We start from the raw sequence: 9,340 nt of genomic DNA, 5'->3' as shown, positions 1-9,340 counted from the left end.
TATTTTAAAAACCATATGTTCAAGGAACTTTGCAGTTTGAATGGTGTGATGTGAAAAAATTATTGGTCTGCTCCTTTAGTAAAATAATGCTTAAAAAACAGCTCTGCATACAACACTGACCTCTTCAGAAGATTTGAACAGCACATTTTCCTGTTTATTATGAACTCTCTTAAACGTGCATTGCACAACTTGGAAAATGAATTAAATGGGTTCAATTTTAAAAGCACCAAACAATGAAATCATTTTATCAACTATAACTTTGAAGCCCTTTACTGGATTTAAAAATCAAAAATAAGATTTAAATTCAGCAAAGCGCCCTGCATCACAATATATTAAAATATGTGTATTATTAATACATTTACATATTTCAACAATGTTCTCATGCTACCAGCCATTGGAACATGAACAATGTCCACAAATTCAGAATTCTCTTGTGATTCCAAATATATGGGCCTCGATGATGGTACAGGTCCATAGTAGAGATCCTGAGGGAAAGACAGAATTCATTCCAATGTGATCATAACTCTGAAGGGGAGAGGAAAACCTCCCCTTGTCACATGGCAAAAAACATTGGACCAATGAAAATAAAGGGGAGGATAATTGGGAGTGATGTTATCTGAAGAAGATTCTCCAACGGGATAAGTGCTGTTTGTGGTTGATGCACCTGATGGAAATCCTCCTTAAGAAGACCTTTTCCAGAGGCAGCAAAATACAGAAACATTTGCCAAGATACAATCGGATTGAGAAGGTGTTTGAAAGCACTGCACAGACTGGGAACCAAGTTACTTGATGGACCTACTCTAGCTGTTGATGTACCTATCTGCCCTGAGCCTTTCAAAGACAAACACAAAGTGAGTCCAATAGTACAATTACCCTGGTGCATTTAGATACATGTCCCAAGAACTTGTTAAACCCATGATAGCAATTGAAAGTGTCGGGGGGGGTGTTCGTGTATAAGCCATGCCACTAAATGGGACTGGGCCTGTAAGGGGAACTTTGTGGACGTTTACTTAAAATAGGATTCCCCAGAATGTTGAACTGTGCTGGAAATATTCTCTGACCGCAGCCACATATTAATTCATCCTGGCGTTTTCACATGGACAATTTATATCGGGATTAGTGACATGGTGTACACGATTCATAGATTTGAGGTATCTGTGAAAAACAAAACTTACATAAAAAGGAACACTAGAATAGAGTTTTAGACACCTTAAAGTGGAATCAGAAGGAGATTATGTATCCACTTTTTTTCCCAAGAAAATAATGTCAATATACATGACCAGTGTCATTTTCCCAACTAACATTGGACAAAAAAGAAATGCCTCTGCCTTAACCAAACTTCTAATGCCAATTAAAATGAAGTATTGATTCCTTTTTCTATTGCAAAGTTATACTCTCATGCTTGTGTGACTCTTTAGATTATTCTAGATGTTGTGCTCTCCAAAATAAAAATGTCTATAAACCCAAACCTATATACACAGTAGTCAAACATACCACAGCAGTTATGTGTGTATCTATGGCTATACTAGAAACTAACAATGCCCTACATCTAGAGTAAAATCTGCCCCAGAATAAGAACGCTAAATATGAATTTTAATGTTTTTCCCAGATGCCAACACTTGTCAGTGGTTTCAGAGAATATTAATGGCATTATACATTGAAAAGTTAATTTGTGCTGTCTTTGGAATGAGATGCCATCAAGCGGTGATAATTTTAATGTTCATATTGGAGATCATTGTATGTTTGTGTCTAGAATAGTAATTTGGGCGTGCTTCTATATGAATGGGTGTTTGTGTGCCCTGTGTATATAAGGTGGTGTTTCCTTTCTGCCAGCAAGCTCCCTGTAGTTGTATGGAATATTGTGGGTGACATCCTCATCATTTAAAGTTATAGGGGGCATCTTTAATTTTGATTTATTTTAAATAAAACTGAATATTCAAATTAAAAACAGCATGTTTCTTGTCCAAAATATTTGGGGTGGGATTGTCGTGATTTGCGGTACCTGATTTTTCCTCAGCATTCCGACCAATGTAGACCCTGAATTCTCCACACACCCTAGTATTCCACCAGCAAATAAGCGCCTGAGACTTTAAAATAGGTTTACACATGATTTTGGTCTGGCAAACAGATTAACTACACCTCCACCCACAGCCCCTACTTCAATGAATAGCAGCCTTTCCCGAGTGTCTTGAAATTACTCCTTGCTAGTGCGGTTGTGCACTGATCTATGCAGCTCACCCATAACATGAATTATGGAAATAAAGATAGTCAAAAACCATAAAGCATTTGAAATCAGATAATCCATTAATTCAAAGCCTGCATTAAAAAATAGAATGCATAATAATGTTCAAATTACCAGGCTCTATTTCATTTACCAAAACCAAAAAAAGTGATGGGTGGAAGGTTTAGAATTAATCTGAACCAATGGCGTTGCTCTGGGCAACCTTCCAGACCACTGTTTTTCAGCCTGTCTGCGCCATTGCAAAAGGGGTCCAGCCATATGCAAATCGGTCTGGTACTGCCACCAATGGAAGCAGCCCTGCCCGAACTGCTAGGCCAGGTCCCCTCTGCACGGAAACACAAGTGACCCCAGACATGGTTTGACCTTGTTGGGCCTCCACAGTGAGGTGCAGCTTGCTTCCCTATGGCGCAGCGAGCAAGGGATCCAAGTCTTGGCATACCCACTCTCACATAGGGAGACAAACTAAAACCAAAAAAAGTGATGGGTGAAAGCTTTCAAATTAATCTGAACCACTGGCATTGCTCTGGGCAACCTTCCACACCACAGTTTTAAAGCCTGTCTGCGCCATTGCAAAAGGGGTCCAGCCATATGCAAATCAGCCTGCTACTGGTACCAATGGGAGTAGCCCTGCCCAAACTGCTAAGGCTATTTCATTTGCCAACAGTATGTTGGATTCAATTTTTTGCAGCGCTATCATTTAATGTGCAGTAGGACTACGAATAAAGGGGGTATTTGCAATTCTTTATCATGATGCCTTATGCTGTTTATGCTGACTAAGCTCATTGACATTGCACATAAGACATTTAATTTCAGTCGTTCCAATAGAAAATGTTAGATTGAATTACATTCTGCAGAGCTATATTTAGTACAATGCCTTTGTAATTGTGTCCCTGTGTATGTTCCATCTAAACAAGTCAGCGTTTCCATAACCTGATGTTTTTCCTCCTTTTTCTCTCTGCCTCCTTTTTTTTCACTATCCCACTTCTCGACATGGGGCCTCATTACACGGTAGGCGGTGGACCAAGGTGCTATTAGCACCTTGGTCCATGCCGGCAAAATACCAGCACCGCCTTGGAGGAAAGGGGAATTACCGCCCTATTCCAAGGTTGGCGGGGCGGTAATTCCCCCTTCCCCCATTGCCCTTCCCCATTCCCATTTTTGCCCCATAGGGCATAATGGGAATGGGGAAGGTGCTAAGTACGGTACCGCAAATTGTGGTACTGTAATTAGCACCCTGGTCCCTTTGCGGGTTGGTTTTTAACGCCTGCTAAAAAGCAGACATTAAAGTACCAACCCGCAAAGGCACCTCGTAGTAAGGCGGTAAGGGTTAACGGTCACCGGTACCATTACCGGTGACCGTTAACCCTTACCGTCTTCCGTGTAATGAGGCCCATGGTGTCTATGTCTTACTGATGTGCATTTTGTGTTGTCTGACGTTTGATTTACCTAGCTCTGAATATGGGATCTTTGCTGGGATTAAATTAAACGACTTCATAACTGGCTCCCAGTCTAGTGCATCACTTGTTCAATTCCATGTGTGTTTTTCAGCATTGTGTGTTTCCTAGATGTATTCATCTCAATAGGGTGGTCAGAATCCTAGCTCAAGCATTGCCCAATACTCACAATAACAGCTCAGAGGCAATGATAAAACTGACAATATTTGCTAAATACCATCTGATTATATTTATAATAATGTATTTCTTCTATAGCACTAGACACCCATAGGTCTCAGAGCGCTCAAATAACAGAAGACATTATTATCCCACATAGTGGTACTCAATGTATGGACCTCGCCCCTGCCAGGATTCGAACCTGCCACAGCAGGCTGCTGCGCTGCACAGATATCAGGGCGAGGCTTAGCTCACTGTGCTATCTGATCGGGGATTATATACCAAGTTACAGAGGGGGTTTTTTGTTGCAGCCTGATTCCATGTGCTAGCAGTGTTCCATGTTCTGGACAGTTCTCACATGCGTGTTATTTAATAAACAGCCATCTAACTTTCCTGGTTCTGATCCAGCCCGTTTCTTCACAGTAGCACAAGAGTGTCATCCTGAACATCTGCTAATTTTTACCTCCATCCTCCAGCTGTAAAGATCAAAATGGTATAAAATTGGCAGAAGGTTTTTAAAAAAGGGTTTTCCTGTAGAGAAGGGAAACTTCGTTTGTTACTGTGGACATAGGGTGTGAGGGCAACAGTGGGCCTCTGTGATGCCACCTTCTCACAACCTTTCCCATGTAACGTGTAAAGGGGTCACATCTGAACTTTTTTAGCATTACAAAAATGTACAGTAGTGGTATGAAACACTATTGCACACTGTCCATTTCCTCCATTATAATGATGGTAGAAATGGAAAGAATGTTTTTACAACAATACACCAAGTAGTATTTCTGGAATACCAGCAGCGATATTCCAGCAATGCCATTAATGTTACCACTGGAGAAGATGTTCCCAATCACATCTGTGCTAGTGGGTTTCCATGCAATATCACCACAGATGGTTGTTCTTCTTACTATGAGCCCCACGGTGACTCCAGCAAGGCGTCTGACCTGGTGTAACTGCAGCCAGGCATTTGTGTATTATCGCCATACTAATGAAAGCTATTTTGGTGAAGCCCATAAAACTGGTCTGACAGGTTGGCCAGGGACTAAAGCTTATGCCTACAGTGCAGCTTAAAATACGACACATTGCATTGTACTGCTATGAGATGTGATGGTGGCAGCAGGAGAAACCTGCTACAAGGCCATAGAGAGGTTTAATCTTAATACAAATAATATTAATTCAACTCTTTTTTTCCAAATTATTTTTATTACAAATTTGTAATGAGAAACAAACCAAACATTGTAACAGTGGGACTGAAACTCAGTCCTAAACTCTTTCTCCCCCTTCCCTTCCCACTGCCCCACCGGATTGCGCCATTGTCCCTGATTCAGATTTCGAGTCCTCTCGAGCTTTAGTTTATTTAAACATGTCCAAAATGCGGATTTTGTGGGGCTCCATTGTAACATGTAGTCAGTCACTCTGCAGATATTCAATTGCTGTACCCCAGTCTGTGAGGAATTGTTGGGATTCTCCCTGGATGTTGTACGTAATTCTTTCCATGGCAATATGGGCCCAGATCCTTCTGAGCCATCCCAGATTGGACGGTGGAGTTTGCGGTTTCCATTTTTGTGCTATTTCTAGCCAGGCCGCGGTTAGGAATCCCATAAAGTTCTTTTATGGGGTTTTCGTCAGTGTTTTATCTCTGGGGTTCCACATACCACACAGCCATACCTCTTCTGGTAGGTTCTCGGCCCCGGTAAACATGGCTTGCATGTGGCTTTTCACATCTGACCAGAACTGTAGTAATTTTGGGCAGTCCCACCAGATATGTCTCCAGTTCCCTGCGGAATTGCATCCCCCCCAGCAGTTGTTCTGGGTGGTGTGGTACATTTTATGTAGTCTTTCGGGGGTATAGTGCCATTGGATCATAATTTGTATCCACGCTTCCCATACCTGAATTGCTCTAGACCATTTTAGGATGATGTGCCATACATAGTCCCATTGGTCTTTTGTTACCGATTTCTCTAGCGTTATTTCCCATTGCTTCATGTAGTGCCACTTGACGGCTTCTGTTGGTGTATTGAGAAATTTGTATGTGGCTGACACAAATTTTCTGGTTCCGGTATGTGTCAATATGTATTTTTCAAATGGGGTCAGGTTTCTGTTCACCACATGTTTTAGTCGTGGGCAGGAAAGCCTGTGATATAGTTGGTCATATTTGAATTTGTCCTTTTCCGATAGGCCTAGTAGGTCTCTGTATTCAGTGAATGATCTGATTTGTTGCCCATTAAACATGTCTCCGACTTTTGCGCAATCTGCTTCTTCCCATTTCTGACATGCACCTTTTCCATGCCAGTTGGCATTCCGGGTTGTCTTGTATTGGCATAAAGGGGGCTGGGTCGATTGTCAGGATTTCTCTCCTGGTTGAATTGTTCCATATATCTAGTGGTGATCTCAACACTTCACTGATGCGGACATTCTGGTGTCTATGCTCTGGCTTGTTCCATAGGAGTTTGCGAAGTCGGTTTCTAGCCACCGCTCTGTCTTGTGCCTCCCAAATCTTTTGGGAGTTGTCCGGGATCCACTCTTTAAGGACCCACAGTTGAGCCGCTTCATAGTATCTTCAACTATTTTTTTAACTACCTAAAAGCATGATTGTGATGTTACATATCATGTTTGTGAACTAAAAGCAACATATTGTGTCTATCTGCGTGAAATGCAATGGACGCGTACAGAGTGCTAAGCTCAGAAGTGCAGCCTTAGACAATTCAATGAGACACAAGAAAGGGTCAAGGAACCACGACTGCGTAGAATTGGATCCTTAACTCTGGTAGGGTTCCGACTATTCACACGCTTGAGTAAAATTGGGGAGCTCTAGGTAGGAAGAGGGTATTTAGGCTGGAATGTAGAGATTTGTAAATAAAAATGACAGTATTTGTTGTCAGTGGTTCCTTGGTCTGCAATCCCCTCTCTCTTCTATTCAAGACTCTTTATTACCCTGATCATCTCTTTACTCTATCTCAGCAGTGCTTCATCTGCAGCCATCTTCTTGCTTGGAAGCCTCTTGATTCTTTTTTGCCATTGTTTTGTGGAAGAGATATTACCATACATAAATGTAGCCTCCTTCCTTTAGGAATGCTCCTGGTTGGTGCACCCACAGCTATACGCCAATCAGTGATCTAGATTCCCCTCTAAAAAGTGTCACCTGCTTACAGTAAACTCTTAAAGTACTGAAAGCCGTTTGGTCACCAATAGTTTCTTTCAAAAATCCAGGATGCAGGAAAATCTTTCCAAAATAGGGCAAATCTGTTTTGTCAAAAGCAGTGTGATCATCTATTCAGGAACATTCCTAGAAAGCATATCCTTTTTCCAGACCGGCGATCTAGATTCTCTGGTTCTCCCAGCCCACGTTATAGACATGTTTTTTATATTTCTTGCATTTGTGTTTTATTGAGGAAGAATTGGTGTTTCAACAAAAAACACATAATATGCATAAACGGTAGCTAGATTAGTCCTGGAATGGATGTGCCTTACAATACAAAGTGTGCAATGGAAAACAAACCATAGAAGGGGCGACATACACCATGTACTATATTTTTGATCGCAGCCATGTGTAATACAAAGTTTGACTGAGAGCGTGGCTCTGCTTTTGTGTGCTCAGCCTTGAGAGTCCTCATCACTCCTGAAGCAAGGGCACACCAAAGGTAAACTGTAGTGCCCAAGAGAGAGTCCTCCCTCTCTCCTACTCATGGGGCAAGACTCTTGTAGCTGTTTGCTTTGTATAATATGGCTAATTTTACCTGGCTTTGCCTGTTTTGGCCCCCTCCTCCACTTTACAAAATAAAGGTTGTTTTGGTTTGCCTCAAACACCTGAGGGATCACATGGCTATCATTGTCCCTCTTTGTGTATTTGAGACAACGTGGCAATCTTTGGTCAATGGATGCTTCTACTCCAGGACTGGGTGCTGTAGTCAACCAGAAACCATGTCTGATTGGCAAATGCAGATGCCTGTCTGGGATAGTGTGATTCACTTCCTTTGTGTGAGAGCCTTTCCTGAGTGCATGGGTTTATTTGGTGGGATGGTCTGCCATTTGCTGACCGCCCCTCCAGTTGAATCATGCATGGTGTGTGATTGGGTGCTGACTGCCTCCAGAAGGGGGTATCATCAGATTGCCCTATTAATTCCCCTTGTCGCCTGGGAACTCTCTAGCTGCATTCTTGGAAAGCGCATCTGCTTGAGGAAGGGCAAAGCACTGCGCCACCATCCTTTGACACTCCAATAAATCCACTGGTGAAGCTCTACCTCTCCAAGAAGATACCTGCTGTGGCGCTCCACACACCCCCTCCCCCCTGAATCCGTGGGGAGAAATGTATCACATCTCCTGGACAAATAACTCATCTCTATGAGGCTCCTGGCAGATGAATGACTAAAGACTTATATAAGGTGGAAAAGCAAGAGAAAACCTACCCTTCGCTATTCCTAAGAGGGGTTTCCCTTCCTCAATTAAAGATCTAAGGTGACTGTCAGGATGTCTGTTAAAGTAAATGTGCCCACTGTCCTGTGTCAAGAAAACCCTACTTCTGGCCCTTATACTATAGCCTAAAGAATAAAGCAATAGTGTTCAGATCCCAGGGGAATGCCTCCTCCTAGGTTATAGTCCAAGTCTCCACACCATGTCTCCTTGGCGGGCCAGGAGTTTGTCTCCCTTCTCCTGGTGGTCAGTCCAAAACTCACTTCCTCAGGTCATAAAGTTCCAAAAGAATATCAAACCATGTTCACTTTCTCGATGGGCAGGTTAATGTCTCCCTATTCCTGGCATTTGGGCTCAGTCTCAAAAAGACAGGGGGGGGAATGACTCCCTTCCCCAGGCCTGTTGGTCCATGTTACCAGGGGAATTACTTTCTTCTCCTGGTATTTTGCAAAACAATCAGGCTCCATTCCCCTGGTCTTCTCCTCATTACCTTTTACACGTATGACACCCAAATCTGAGTGTTATGAGGGTCCACAACCCTGTCTTCTCTCTTTTTTCTGGTGTGGCCCACTTGGTCAAGTTCCCTGCCAAGTACTGCAATGAGAAAAATGACTTGTATCGCTCTGTTGGTTTGGATCCCCGACCCTGGTTTCTCTCCCTGTGTTGCTTTGACTGCCTTGCTTGCCAAGTACTGACACGAGAAAGCTAGTCTTCCAGCCCCTGTGCCTCTCCCGTTAACTTCCTCATTCCGAGGATGCGCGACCAGTTATTCCTGGGGTTTCTCTCTGACTCTGTATGCTGCGCTGCCATCTCCGTGTCTCGGCACCTTCACCTCACGGATCTCGTGCCTGGCCCTTGGAGCAATGGTATGGATGCTGCCTCTTGCATTCTCATCACTGTTGGCCAGCCTTGCGTTGCCATTGGGGAAGGAATCCCATTGTCCTCTTGACTCCGGGACTGAACTGCTCTCAGATCTGTCCTGGCCTTCTCCACGTCTCCTTCATGCTTCCCGGGCTTCACGGTGTCTCATCCTGGTTGGTCGTATCTTTCCAGCAGGGAATCCTCTTTCGTTTTTCTGGCATAA

The sequence above is a fragment of the Ambystoma mexicanum genome, chromosome 12 (assembly GCF_040938575.1).
Source record: "Ambystoma mexicanum isolate Mex_15411 chromosome 12, UKY_AmexF1_1, whole genome shotgun sequence".
NCBI lineage: Eukaryota > Metazoa > Chordata > Amphibia > Caudata > Ambystomatidae > Ambystoma > Ambystoma mexicanum.
The sequence above is the reverse complement of the archived record's forward strand: the minus strand, read 5'-3'. Positions refer to the sequence as shown.